The following is a 15,804-nucleotide window of genomic DNA, read 5'->3' on the forward strand; positions in this document are numbered from 1 at the left end:
CAAAAATTTTGACTACCGGTTTTCTGAAAAAGTTAGCAGGGATAGTAGGAATTTAATCCCAGTAAGGATAGATATTTTTTAGGCATACCTTAAATGTACCTCGTATCAAGGCACATTTCAGGTATACCTCAGTCAGAGGTACGATTTAGGCACATATTAGGTATACCTCTGACTGAGGTATGATTTAGGCACATTTTAGGTATNGATTTAGGCACATTTTAGGTATACCTCAGTCAGAGGTACGATTTAGGCACATTTTAGGTATACGTACCTCAGTCAGAGGTATGATTTAGGCACATTTTAGGTATACCTCAGTCAGAGGTATAAAAAAGGCACATTCTAGGCATGCCTTAAATGTGCCTAAAATGAGCCTAAAATGTACCTATATTGAACAGGTTTTAACTACTATTCTGTCCTCTTTTTCTTCCTTACCCAAAATGTACCTAAGGCATGCCTTAGATATACCTAAAGCATGCCTTAGGTACCCCAAAAAGTGTACCTCAAATGTACCTTTTTTTCCCCTGGGTTAAGTGACATTAATGAAGCCTAATAATGAGAGATTATATTGTACCATATGCTTCTCTGATACATAAAACATTGTCGAAAAAACACACACACACAAAACAATATTTAAGGATCCTTATACCACTGTTGAAAATGTAACTATCCACATGTTTTTCCAGCATTACTAAAGCTTTGATAAATCGTTTCTGATTAGAAATTGATACCTTTTGGGACATTTTATGAAATAATAATAAAGATGAAATAAACAACAACAGTGTTCGGCGTATAAACATTATGCAGGGCTAGACCAGGACTTGTATTACAGAGTGTTATACATGTACTATCGCTCTAACCAACTGTCAGCTTCCTGGTCAACGCTCGAGTTATGGTCCAACTATGCTACAGTTATATCCAAAACAAATTAAGGGGAAGTCACTGTAAAATCCAGTGTAGTGGGATAGGGATCCTTAAGAATTATAGCGGGACAGCTGGGATCATCAAAAATTAATCATTGCATAAAATAATCCTAATAGTAAGTGATGGTAAAAAATGGTGCATTTGTTTTTACACATTTCAATTACTTCACTAGATGTATTATCAAGATGAACATTTTTATTTCATTACAAAATTTTCAAAATACATAGTTTAAAGCAGCTCATTTTCTGATTGAGTGTGATCTTATCTGGGCAAAAATCAGAGACATATGTGATGCGGTCTTCGTAATATTTTCAATTTGTGGGGTCGTTGAGGAGAACATTCTCAACACTCATCTACAATTTCCACTCCACAAAACGCTACATGGTAGATACTATAACAGCCTATTAAATGGAAAGCTTATGATTCTAAATCCATAAAATAAGCACTTTCCCTGTACAATGTCGAAATTACTCTTTAAAATTGGTGTAACAAAGTTGTTCCTGGATTTCATTTAGAATGTATCATCATCATTGGAGAGTTATCTCAATATTTATCAGGTTAAACGCCATTATGTTTTCATTTACACTTCATAAACACTTCAAGACATTTAAATAAAATATGTAGCATTACATGAAGTCATAGTTCCAATCCATCGAGTGTATTAGGCCAAACAAATATAGATTTGTGTTTCTGGGAACAGCTGAGAAAACAAAAGGCTATTTAGTTCATCTAGGTAAATGATTAACTATAACACTTATTTGTAAAATACATATATCCAATACCAAAGTAGTGCTTATGTCAGTCTGGTAAAATACTAGTCGCTTCCTAGCTATCAACTCATCTATGGAGAATTTCTCTTAAGTTCAATCAGTAGAGCGTCAGACGTGAAAACTAGAGGTACCGGTTCGACTCCTAGGGGAGGCAGTGAAAAATAATTTGACCTCCTTTACATTGGCAACCACATTGGACCCAGGCAATTTTGACAGAAATATTTTGCCTTGCTCTCACATGCATCAATGTTGCCCCTGAAAACACTTGGGACAAGTTATTTCCTTGAGTGGGAGAATGTGACCCTGGTAGATACTGTCTGGTTCCTACTGACTCGCTTAAGCTCATTCTGTAAAACGTAAGACTAGTAAATCAGAGGTCCCAGGTTGCACTCCCTGTGGAAGCATTATAAAAATAATTACCTCTGTTACAAAATTCATAGGGTATAGACACTGAAATTAAGGGCAGTGCTACTAGAAACATATTTGTAGGCCTTGTGACTTGTGACACTTACTGACAATGGTAACTTCCTAAAAATGAAATGTGATATGTCATTAAGGAATTGAAATTATCATGTATGACATCATCAATATCTGATGTCATCATATTTAAATTTATCAGTAATGTGACAAATGTTCAAAATCATTACTGCCATATCCAATAGCTTCTACAATGGCTTCAAATAAAATATATTTTTGCTATCTAAACTACTTACATTACAGTTTATTCAAAAAGTTTGAAGTCTTTAACATGTTTAACGTACACCTGTGATAACGAGTTTATGTTCTACCTGATGCTTAACAAGCACCTGGTACAACCAGTTAAAGCCCTACTTGGTGTCTCAAGCACCTGCAATTATGAGTTAAAAACTTACTTCATTTAACAAGCACCTGTGATGAGTGAGAATTGAAGCCTTACTTTATTTACCAAGCACCTGTGATGATGAAATAAATCCTTGCCTTATTTAACAAGCACCTGTGTTAACGATCTTATATAATACGGTATTGTGCGAGTTTCATTACCTACCTGAGACTTATACTAGGCGTGGCTATGTGTTCAGGAAGTCAGGAAATAAAATTAATATCTGGAGGAAATTCAATTACATCTACCTAAACATGCAAATGTTAAATTAAAATGGAAACTAAATTTATTAATTTGATTTCCTCTCTAAAACACAAGAAGCTAATGTCTATAAATACTTTATTATAGCACACGGATATTGACTGATTTTAATTACGAGTGTGTCGTTTGCATCAGGGAACACGCCAGCTTCTATTTTCAACACAAAAATAACCCTATTGCTCCACACTATATAATTTTGCTGACTTTTATGTTATAGAAGCTGGTTATTTTTACAAGGGCGAATCTTTTACCACCCATTACACTGTGCTCATTTGCAGTATGACTAGATATTTATGCAACACATGTTTGTCATTACAACAATATACCAATAAATACAGAATATCTAACAAAACTGTCTGTTTAAGTACATGCCTGCATCTGGCTGGGTCTAAGTGCCAATTTACCACCTATGAAAGCCAAAGTTAAGTTAAAATATCTATCATATTTCTTTTTCAAAGTGTAAGCAAACAGTGACAGTCTATTACACTCTACCTGGAAGAAATGTATCTTTATCATCAAATGAATTAATCAGGACAGAAACATATAATGCAATATAAAGCTACTTACATGAATTCTTCAAAAGTTAAAAATAACATCCTTGAAACATTTTAAAACAGAACAATTTAGCTATTCCCTCACTGCAAGAGAAACTGTAAATGGAGTAAGAATGACTGCCCCATTCACATGTACTGTGGTGCTCCTTTCAGGTAGGATAGGGATTAATTTTGAGTTCTCCATGGAAGGAAAAGTAATTATGCTAGCAATGAGGTGAGTAGCTGGCATCAATTTCAGCTCAACTGTCAACACAGACATTGAAACACTATGTAATGAAGCCCTGTACGAATGCTTCAGTATTGTGTGTAGTTGTCTGTGACTTGTATCTGTAATGGAGGGCTATTCCCCATTAAACTGAGCCATGTACAGCTCCTACGAAGACTTCACTGAAATCCCTCCACCTCTACTTCTATATATATAATAGGCAGAAGTTCAGAAGTCACCGAATGCATCTCTCCATATCCATTCTGTTGCTCTTTCTCCAAAAAATATGTTCACCTAATTTCTTCTTTTTTCTCTTCAAATTCGAATAAAAAACATGCATGATATGAGATATAATATTCTTGTCATTTTCTGACAATTTTTTTTTTCATCTCGCTCAAACACCTTAAAGCTCATTTGCTTCAATTACACTAATTTTGAAATCACATTGAATTCCATTAATCCCCTCAAACTCTGCTGAACAGCACATTAGTGGCTAGATAATATGGTTTGTGGGGTTACTCAGTATAGTCCCACCCTTGACCTCCGGTAAAGCGCTCAGATGACCCAGATCCTCTCAAAATCTACTTCGGTATACAACACTTATTCTTAAATTCATGTCAAAGAGTTGTCATTCTAACATACGTGTATGTGAAATTACTTTCATTATGAATAAAATACACTCAATTTTGTAGCATAATTGAAAAATAAATTCTGAGGAAAGCAGGTAATGATCTACTCTGCCCTGATAATATCCCAGTAGTTACGAACTATTCAAAAATATTCAATCATGTTGTTCCTCAGTAAATATTTAAGCCTACCTCCCAATCTGATTAAACTACGTGGGATAGGGTTGATCTTGAATTAGAAAGAATTTACACCTTTAAGGAAGGTTTCTCACAAATTATAAGGTCAACTGCCCTTTCATCTGAATCAAACTCACAAATTTTAATTATTGATATAAATATACAGTCTTACAAATGATATTTGTGAACTGTGTTTCAGTTATCTCCCTTAAAAACTAATTATCATTATATAATCATTCAGAAATATACCTGAAAGTTATCTATCCAACTTGTCATCAATTAATAACCGAAATTCAAAAAACTGGTCATCATTGAAAGTTTTTGATTTTGTAGAACTCTTTTAAAAGGAGGTTAGCATGTGTCACAGAAATGTAGCATATACCCTTAAGTACACTGAATTTACCTAATCATATACAACAGTACTTTACGATGTGGAAAAAAATAATTAAATCTGTTATTGACAGAGAATTTTGCTACTGACCTAGTCAGGTGTTTGACCCAACATTGGTGCATAATTAGGTAGAAGAAGCAAGCTAGGAGGTAAAACTTTGAAGGACCAACAAACCTCCTGGGCGGTCATAACCTCTCATTAATCACTACTGGTAAAACGTTTTGTAGAATTTATTTTCATATTTGAATTTTTAAATAAAATGCAGAATTTTTAAATTAACTGATTCACAGCCAAAAATTATGAATGCACTACGTCAATCATTCAAACAAATCCTGCAATAGAAATAATTCAAAATCCTTCAAATATAACCCTGACTACCGGTAAGTGATTCAAAATCCTTTAAATAGTACCTTAAATAATTCACGCAGTTGTACCAAGCTTAAGTGAGCCATTCAAACAAATAGTTAAAAATTACCGGGTTCGTTAACTTACCTGTTGAACTCACTCGTGCAGATATTGAAAACCAGGTGAACATAAAATCAAGATCCCAGAAAATCCACCATTTTAGTCTTCACAATACAACAGAACTCGGAATGTACAACAGATGGTCAAATACAAACTGTAAACAAAGTCACAGTATAATCATTATATATTTATGTAAATACCTACAACTGGTCAGTCCGAATGGTCAGTCAGAGTAGGATGACCATTACGTTAACACAAACATTTAACAAAACATTTTAATTACTTACAAAAACATATCTCTGTGGCTGACTACTCCACTATATATACTAACAAAGAATGTTGTTGATACACATTACAACTGAACTGACCACCACTGACCACCACTGACCATCATGATGTCACTGTATGGTCAGTGACTACTCACCATCACAGCGAAGTCCACAAGAAGGATTTCCTCCAGTTTTCTGAACAGTGTCAGTTACTTAATCACCGTTTTTGACAACAACTCTTACAGCGAACACTTTTTTTATGTAAATGAACCAATTTATCCCCAAGACATGAACATAACTGATTTTACGTAAGTTATCTGATCAAGGAAATAGACATTTCAAATATTACTGAACCCGGAATTTTTCAGTTTTCACACAATCCCAGGTCAACAAAATGTTTAACTTGATTTATAAAATAAACTATGTGTTAGTTTCATGATATCCACTCTTAGATGACCACAGTTTGTATGAAAATAAACTCATCTTTCCACCGAGAAATTCAATTTTCTTATTTGTACTTAGATCAAAGATATAATCCCCCTTTCATTATTACCGCTTCGAAAAGAACTCAAGATAGCTACCTTTGACAGGTAAAACCTGAAAATACATTAACATGAATGTTCAGGTGTGCCAGGGATGGATTCAGCGGCTGTGTGCAGCTTCAGGTATTTATGCTCCAGAACAGATGTGCACATACATGTTATGCAATGCAGGTGTTAAACATGTTTCTTTCAACAATGGTTTTCCAAAAAAATCTTCAAATAATCAAAATATAACTCTCCATGAAAAGGACCTGAAGTAGGACAATTCTATATATGAAGATAGACCAAAAATGCAGAAGGCTTAGCAGTCAGTCTGGTGTGTTAATTTGTTGTCTTATTTCATATATATAAATCTGAAGGACCAACAATCCCGATTCGAACCCCAAATGAATCATCCTACCTGTATGGCTCGACAGCTGTTTCTATAGCTCAATACACACACATCTGTACATATTTGTACACCAACTCAAACCTTGTATCTACAATAAGTTTATAAACATACCGCCCTTCCTCCAGTACAGCTAGCACACATAGTTTAGATAACGATTCTAATATACAGTATGTAATTATAAGTGTGTTCACAATGCACATCGCCAGTAACTTAATTAATGGACAAATGTTGGGTATAATTGGGTCTTCCTGTCTGGTCCCCTGCTACGTCAAGGAGAGGACCTAATGCTATCGCCCAGCAAAACCTGCCGGGTCCTGAGATGACAGGATCTCGCCACTTTTATACTTCGAGCTCATCCCCAGGCTTCAAATGTGTACAGAAAATTCAACAAACATGTAGCAACAATTACTCAAACATTAAACCTGCTTAACGTTGACAAAATGCATGATGAAATTTATTTCTGTAATATTTACTTCCTTGATTACATGTTGAAATTCATTTCTATTACATTGACCTCTGACCTCTACATGCTTAAACTGATATCAGTGACCTTGACCTCTACATGCTAAATCTGATTTCAGTGACCTTGACTGTTCTTTCTATGACCTTGACCGATATATCCTGAAACTGTATCTGTGACCTTGACATCTCCTTATGTCATGTTTGTGGCTCACATATGACACATTACACTTTCACCTCCCAAATTGATTATAAACAGAATTTAAAAAAATAAAAAAATAATAAAAAAAATAAAGAAATCTTAATAAAGAGACCTTTTGTCTGATGGTAAGTACTTACTACATTACCTCAGGGACAATTTTGGAATAGTTTCGACGAAGAGATCTATCTTTGTGGCTTTTTCCAAGTGTAGGAACATTAGCATCACATGATTACAGTATTTTGATTAATTTTCTGTTGTAGCTGTGTTCATATGCATAGCACAAGCAATAGATAAGACAACTCTACCTAGCTTTATGAAGATGAAGAGGCATCTGATGGAGTGTCCATCTCTTACATCTATGAATTGTTATACCGCTGTAGAAACAAGTCCTATTAAGGAAGATTTTGTAAAGGTTGCCATGACCTTACTAAGTATCATTTGACCTCTTGTTATACAGACAGAATATTTTTACAGCCGAACATTTCCAAGCCATTGACTCAGTTGTACGGTTTTGCTAATCTGGAGAGAAGACCTAGATAAAGCCTATCAATAAGCCCAAATCTGAAGCCAGCAGGTCAGCAAAGACCCTGATCTTAAGATCTTTATCAGAAACCTGTTAAACAAGACACATTAGACAATTTGACATTAGATGGAATTATTGAAGTAATTTGGAGTTACGCAAAGGATCAAAAATGATTTTTTTAATTTTAGTGGCAGATAAGGAATGAGACACCAACATGGAAGGTCTGCTGATTAATCTAAAGAGAAAATAAAAACTTTTTACTGTGGTTTATATAAAAGGAATAAACTTTGGTGACATAATTAAGACAGATTTGAATGTTTTCAAGGGAGATAACTCTAACACATTTTCACAGGTATACTGTGGTAGGTAACAAATAAAATAAATCCTTTGTTTTATTACTGTCCACATCCATAAAATTATGACCTTTTCACTTAAATAATAATGTTGCATATACTTTCATCATTGTCTTTATCAAATATATGTAAAATTATATATAAATGCTAGACTAATTATACCCAGAAGATATATGATAAGGAAATATGAATGTTGACAGCCATCTCACCCCTGAGTTGTCAACATTGGCAGCTAATCGTTCTGGCAGTCAACATTTACCATCTTGGACTGTGAACATTGACAGCCAAATCCCTTTGAGCTGTTCACATTTACTGACCATGATGACAGCCATTCCTTCCCTGAGTTGTGAACACCATCAGCCAGCCCCTTCCTGCGATCAACATTAATTGCCCCTCCTGGACTTTGAACATTGACAGCCAAATTCCTTAGAGCTGTTAACATTCACTCAGTCCCTTCTTGCAGCCTTGATAGCCACCCCATCCCCTAAGTGCCACCCCATCCCCTAAGTGCCACCCCTTCCCCTGAGTTCCACTCCCCTCCCCTAAGTTCCACTTCCCTCCCCTAAGTTCCACTTCCCTCCCCTGAGTTCCACTCCCCTCCCCTGAGTTGCGAGCAATCACAGCCAGCTCTACCGTGAGGCGTTAATGTTGACAGCCACCCCTTCCCTAAGTTCCACTCCCCTCCCCTGAGTTCAACTCCCCTCCCCTGAGTTCCACTCCCCTCCCCTAAGTTCCACTCCCCTCCCCTGAGTGCCACCCCCTCCCCTGAGTTGCGAGCACTCACAGCCAGCTCTACCGTGAGGCGTTAATGTTGACAGCCACCCCCTCCCCTAAGTTCCACTCCCCTCCCCTGAGTTGCGAGCACTCACAGCCAGCTCTACCGTGAGGCGTTAATGTTGACAGCCACCCCCTCCCCTGAGTTCCACTTCCCTCCCCTAAGTTCCACTCCCCTCCCCTGAGTTGCGAGCACTCACAGCCAGCTCTACCATGAGGCGTTAATGTTGACAGCCACCCCCTCCCCTAAGTTCAACTCCCCTCCCCTGAGTTCCACTCCCGTCCCCTGAGTTCCACTCCCCTCCCCTGAGTGCCACCCCCTCCCCTGAGTTGCGAGCACTCACAGCCAGCTCTACCGTGAGGCGTTAATGTTGACAGCCACCCCCTCCCTGACTGGTATACCACTTAACACAGTTATAATACAGCCCCAAATGTTTACCATGATAATGACACTTTGCAGTCCTGAGACCACTCAAGTACAAGCGGCTGAGAAGATCATCGAACACTTTACAGAAATGTTTCTTGTAATGAGAAGTGCATCAGAGGTATTATAGGAATCAAAAGGAAGGACCCCTGACACCTATAGCAGGAAACAGACCCTATTTAATCATGCCAGATGCTTTGGAAGTGAGACTTTGGTCCTACAATGTTTCTGGATGATTCAGAAACAAAACTCTTACGTGATTTTTGCTTGTAATTGGTAAAAAATAATGGTGTTTATTTTTCAAGAACAAACTCAGACAAAATCTGATTTAGAAATCTATATTTCCATCTTGATCTAAATACATGTAATTGAGAATGACCTTTTTCCAATTGATTTGAAAGATTGATCTAAAGATAAACTATTTTACAACAATTATGAAACACGTTATTTCAACTTATACCAATCATTCTTGCTGTCCAAGATGTTAAGGTGGGGGTTGGGTGTCATAATGAGGGAGGACCAGCATACCCAGAGAAAACCCACATGGCCGGGCAGGTCCTCAAACAGCCTGTTGTTGACCAAGAAACCTGTCACCTCGGCCAAACAAACCTCATTGATTTCTAGCAAGATGACACCAATGGTCTTCAACTGACATGATAGTGGTCATTAACTTACTGGCCAGATCTGATACTGACCATTGGTCAAGTAAATAGTGACCATTGCAACTGAGCTGTAAGAAATCAATGAGAAGGGTATCAGCCCACTTCCATTCAGAAACAGTTACTGTTGAAAAGAAAAATACTTGCAATATTCACTGTCGGCCTGGTTAACTTCAAAATCTCAGCAAAACGTTGCGACACTGAAATTTTTACAAAATTGACGTAGAATTTACGTTTTAAAATCAATTTGTTGCTTATCAACAAAAATTCCATAGAGAAAACTAGATTTATACATATTTCTGTGGAACATCAATAAATGTAAATTCGACCGGAAATAACCAGGCATCACACAAGGGAGCTGCCATAAAACTGCATTGATTTTGTCGTAGAAGGATGAGGGATCATTGGTTTTGTATTGTAAATTGTAATAATACTACTTCCTGCCGTAGCATGAACACCAAAGGCGAGCTGTGAAACAGAATTACTGTCAACAATGTCAACGTCTAATGTTAACCCGTCTGTAAACACCCTGGTACGGGGGATATACATAATGTCTGCCTGAGTTCTAGGTTTATTATCCAACAGTGATAGCTAATAGAAACATTCTATAGGGGTGTTCAATAAAACAGGGCTATTTCACCAGATACCACACTAAATACAATAAATTCATAAATAAAACAAAAATTTGATCAATCTGCCATAGTCTGAGAGCAATATAATTATGAATAAGACAGGAACCTGTATAATCTGACACTCTAAGAAGAATAGTTAGAAATAAGACAAAAGCCTGCTTAATCTGATATACAATGAGAACCTCATAATTAGAAATAAGAAAATTAGACAGAAACCTGTGTAATCTGACATACCAAGAACAATATTTTTTTTAGAAATAAGAAAGGAACTTGCTTAATCTGACAAACACGGAATCAATATGTTGGGAAATTATACAGAAACCACCAAGTAGTGATACAACAGAAACCTGTTGAATCCGACAAACACTGAAAAATAATGATGTTAGAAACAGAAACTTGTGTAATCCAACACAAAAACCTGTGACATGAATTAAAACCTGAGAAAAAGTAACAAGGAACCATGGAAACCTTAGATTGTATTGCCGCGGGCTTGTGTACATGTTGTCTGCGGTAAAATAAAAAGAATTAAAAACAAAAATAATTTTCATCTCTATTTTCTGAAAAATAAAATGGTTTAGTACATGAAAATTGGCCCATTGCCAGCCCACTTCCTCATTATCAAAATTCATTTTTTTTCTTTTTCTGTAAAAATATTCTACATGCATCACATCTGATATTTTTCAAATTTCAGCATGCAATTATCTTACAAGATAAAACAAGAGGCCCAAGGGCCTTAGCGGTCACCTGAGTTATATCATAGGTACTGGTAGCTTTATTTTATTGTTTAGATGTGATGTGGAAATCAGCATGTAAACTAAGTGAAATACAATACTTGTCATGTCATCAAAGGATAAGAATTTGAAAATATTGGTAAATGTTCCCTTTGGGGCCCCGCCCTAGCCCCTGGGGATGGGGCAGGAATCCTAATTTTACAAAGTAAAACTCTCATTTACCCAAGATGATTCTGACTAAGTTTGAGCAATTTTCTGCTGAAAATGGATAAAATATATACCGAAAAGTGTTATTTCCCTATATAAACTATATTAAACGTTACCCCCTCCCCAAGGGAGAACGGATAGCTCGGGGTCCTGATATTTTCAATTTAAATAAAGCCCCTGATGATCTTTCTTTCCACGTAAAGAAAATCACTGTAGTACCTCTGAGTCTGGAGAAGAAGATTTTTGAAATATTGATTAATTTTCCCTTTGGGGCCCCGCCCTGGCCCCAGGGGTCGGGGTAGGAATCTCAATTTTACAATTTGAAACCATCTACCTCCAAGGATAATTCTCACCAAGTAAAAATAATTTCCTACAGAAAGTTGTCAAAATATACCCAAAAGTGTTCCCCTCCCCAAGGGAGAACGGATATATCGGGGGGCCTGAAATTTACAATTTACGTAAAGCCCCTGATGATTTTTCTTTCCATGTAGAGAAAATGACTGTAGTACCTTTGAGTCTGGAGAAGAAGATTTTTGAAATATTGGTTAATTTTCCCTTTGGGGCCCCGCCCTGGCCCCAGGGGTTGGGGTAGGATTCTCAATTTTACAATTTGAAACCATCTTCCTCCAAGGATAATTCTCACCAAGTAAAAATAATTTCCTTCAGAAAGTTGTCAAAATATACCCAAAAGCGTTATTTCCCTATATAAACTATAGTAAAGTTTACCCCCTCCCCAAGGCCGGGAAAACGGATAGCTCGGGGGTCCTGAAATTTACAATTTAAGTAAAGCCCCTGATGATCTTTCTTTCCACGTAGAGAAAATCACTGTAGTACCTCTGAGTCTGGAGAAGAAGATTTTTGAAATATTGATTAATTTTCCCTTTGGGGCCCCGCCCTGGCCCCAGGGGTCGGGGTAGGAATCTCAATTTTACAATTTGAAACCATCTACCTCCAAGGATAATTCTCACCAAGTAAAAATAATTTCCTACAGAAAGTTGTCAAAATATACCCAAAAGTGTTATTTCCCTATATAAACTATAGTAAAGTTTATCCCCTCCCCAAGGCCGGGAAAACGGATAGCTCGGGGGTCCTGAAATTTACAATTTACGTAAAGCCCCTGATGATCTTTCTTTCCATGCAGAGAAAATGACTGTAGTACCTCTGAGTCTGGAGAAGAAGATTTTTGAAATATTGGTTAATTTTCCCTTTGGGGCCCCGCCCTGGCCCCAGGGGTTGTGGTAGGATTCTCAATTTTACAATTTGAAACCATCTTCCTCCAAGGATAATTCTCACCAAGTAAAAATAATTTCCTTCAGAGAGTTGTCAAAATATACCCAAAAGTGTTATTTCCCTATATAAACTATAGTAAACTTTATCCCCTCCCCAAGGCCGGGAAAACGGATAGCTTGGGGGTCCTGAAATTTACAATTTACGTAAAGCCCCTGATGATCTTTCTTTCCATGCAGAGAAAATGAGTGTAGTACCTCTGAGTCTGAAGAAGAAGATTTTTGAAATATTGGTTAATTTTCCTATTGGGGCCCCATCCTGGCCCCAGGGGTTGGGGTAGGAATCCCAATTTTACAATTTTGTAGTCTCATCTACCAAGGATGATTCTGACCAAGTTTGAAAAAAATCCATCCACTGGTTCTTGAGAAGAAGTTGAAAATGTAAAAAGTTTAAGCATGACGGACGACGGATGACGACGGATGGAAAGCGATTAGAATAGGTCACTTGAGCACAGCTCAGGTGACCTAAAAAATATTGAAATGATTTAAATCCTAATATTGCAGATTTGAAACAATGATTGACATCCCAAACCTGTTTTTATAACCCTGACATTGTGCCCATTCCTTGACCGCATTACATTATTCCCTGTCTTTGAAATAACAAAGAACCTGTGACATATGACATAGTGCAATGATATGACATTATCCTGGAGCCTCTGACATGACAAATTGCTGTGACATATAAAATTGTTCATGGTCTCTGACGTATGACATTTTTCATGGTCTCTGACGTATGACATTTTTCATGGTGTCTGACGTATGACATTTTTCATGGTCTATGACATATGATATATTGTTCCTGGGCAATGACATGACATTGTGCCTTGACTATGACATTTGACATTTCCCTCGGCCTCTGACATTCAACATTGTGCCCAGCCTATGACATTGTGCCCGTCCTACAACATTTAAGTCCCTTACCCGCCAGAGTCTGTTCTAACCTGTCCAGTCTCTCCATATCAGTAACGAAGATATCTGACGTCATGATTTCCTCTCTTTAGTATCCACGCTAAATGGCCTTTTGGACGCAAAACTAACGTCTCACTTTACTAAAACTCTACATGCAAACTTCATAGATGTGAAATACAACAAAACATGCTACCACACATACAACAATAAACTCAGCAAGCCAATCACTTTTACTTTGAGCCTACTTGAGGCGATATTTTTCCGCTTGTTTGCTGACTATTGTTCTTTCAGCAAAGGGCCTTTGTTTATTTGCGGCAGAGTCAATCTCTTACACCAGAGTGGGCCATCCTCCTCCTAATACACAGCATGTACACATTTTTAAACAGGAAAACCTCTGGCTAGTGTTTGTATATATTTCTACATTCCATCAGCAAATGTATCTGATGTGATAACAAAAAACAAACTTTCAGGCTGGGTGTTCCTATTTATCAGCAATTGAGCTTGTGAAGACCATTAGAATCTAATTCTGTGTGGGAGCATTTTTCTTGTATCTACTCCATTACATCAGCAGTGTGTACCTCATTGTTAGTGTGTGGGTATATGTAACCCCCCATAAAGGTAATATGTACCTCATTGTTTGTGTGTGGGTATATGTACCCCCCCATAAAGGTACCATGTACCTCATTGTTAGTGTGTGGGTATATGTAACCCCCCATAAAGGTAATATGTACCTCATTGTTTGTGTGTGGGTATATGTACCCCCCCATAAAGGTACCATGTACCTCATTGTTTGTGTGTGGGTATATGTACCCCCCCATAAAGGTACCATGTACCTCATTGTTAGTGTGTGGGTATATTTAACCCCCCATAAAGGTAACATGTACCTCATTGGTTGTGTGTGGGTATATGTAACCCCCCATAAAGGTAACATGTACCTCATAGTTTGTGTGTGGATATATTGTGGGAGCATTTTTCTTGTATCTACTCCATTACATCAGCAGTGTGTACCTCATTGTTAGTGTGTGCGTATATGTAACCCCCCATAAAGGTAACATGTACCTCATAGTTTGTGTGTGGATATATTGTGGGAGCATTTTTCTTGTATCTACTCCATTACATCAGCAGTGTGTACCTCATTGTTAGTGTGTGGGTATAAGTAACCCCCCATAAAGGTAACATGTACCTCATTGGTTGTGTGTGGGTATATGTAACCCCCCATAAAGGTTACATGTACCTCATTGTTTGTGTGTGGGTATATGGAACCCCCCATAAAGGTAACATGTACCTCATTGTTATGTAACCCCCCATAAAGGTACCATGTACCTCATTGTTTTTGTGTTGATATATGTAACCCCCCATAAAGGTAACATGTACCTCATAGTTTGTGTGTGGATATATTGTGGGAGCATTTTTCTTGTATCTACTCCATTACATCAGCAGTGTGTACCTCATTGTTAGTGTGTGGGTATATGTAACCCCCCATAAAGGTAATATGTACCTCATTGTTTGTGTGTGGGTATATGTAGCCCCCCATAAAGGTAACATGTACCTCATTGTTATGTAACCCCCCATAAAGGTACCATGCACCTCATTGTTTGTGTGTGGGTATATGTAACCCCCCATAAAGCTAAAATGTACCTCAATGTTTGTGTGTGGGTATATGTAACCCCCCATAAAGGTACCATGTACCTCATTGTTTTTGTGTTGATATATGTAACCCCCCATAAAGGTAACATGTACCTCATTGTTTGTGTGTGAATATATGTACCCCGCCATAAAGGTAACATGTACCTCTTTGTTTGTGTGTGGGTATATGTAACCCCGCATAAAGGTACCATGTACCTCATTGTTAGTGTGTGGGTATATTTAACCTCCCATAAAGGTAACATGTACCTAATTGTTTGTGTGTGGGTATATATAACCCCCCATAAAGCTAAAATGCACCTCAATGTTTGTGTGTGGGGATATGTAACCCCCCATAAAGCTAACATTTACCTTATTGTTTGTGTGTGGGTATATATAACCCCCCATAAAGCTAAAATTTACTTCAATGTTTGTGTGTGGGTATATGTAACCACCCATAAAGGTACCATGTACCTCATTGTTAGTGTGTGGGTATATGTACCCCCCCATAAAGGTACCATGTACCGCATTGTTTGTGTGTGGGTATATATAACCCCCCATAAAGCTAAAATGCACCTCAATGTTTGTGTG

At 37.5% G+C, this 15,804-nt stretch overlaps 1 protein-coding gene across 5 annotated transcripts in view; it reads right to left on the reverse strand.

Moving 5' to 3' along the window:
- The window catches only part of LOC110450032 (ankyrin repeat and sterile alpha motif domain-containing protein 1B-like), a 208,374-nt gene that overhangs the window by 126,460 nt on the left and 66,110 nt on the right, over positions 1-15,804 (reverse strand). The window lies entirely within an intron of this gene.

This window comes from Mizuhopecten yessoensis, unplaced genomic scaffold, assembly GCF_002113885.1.
Source record: "Mizuhopecten yessoensis strain PY_sf001 unplaced genomic scaffold, ASM211388v2 scaffold4947, whole genome shotgun sequence".
Lineage (NCBI taxonomy): Eukaryota > Metazoa > Mollusca > Bivalvia > Pectinida > Pectinidae > Mizuhopecten > Mizuhopecten yessoensis.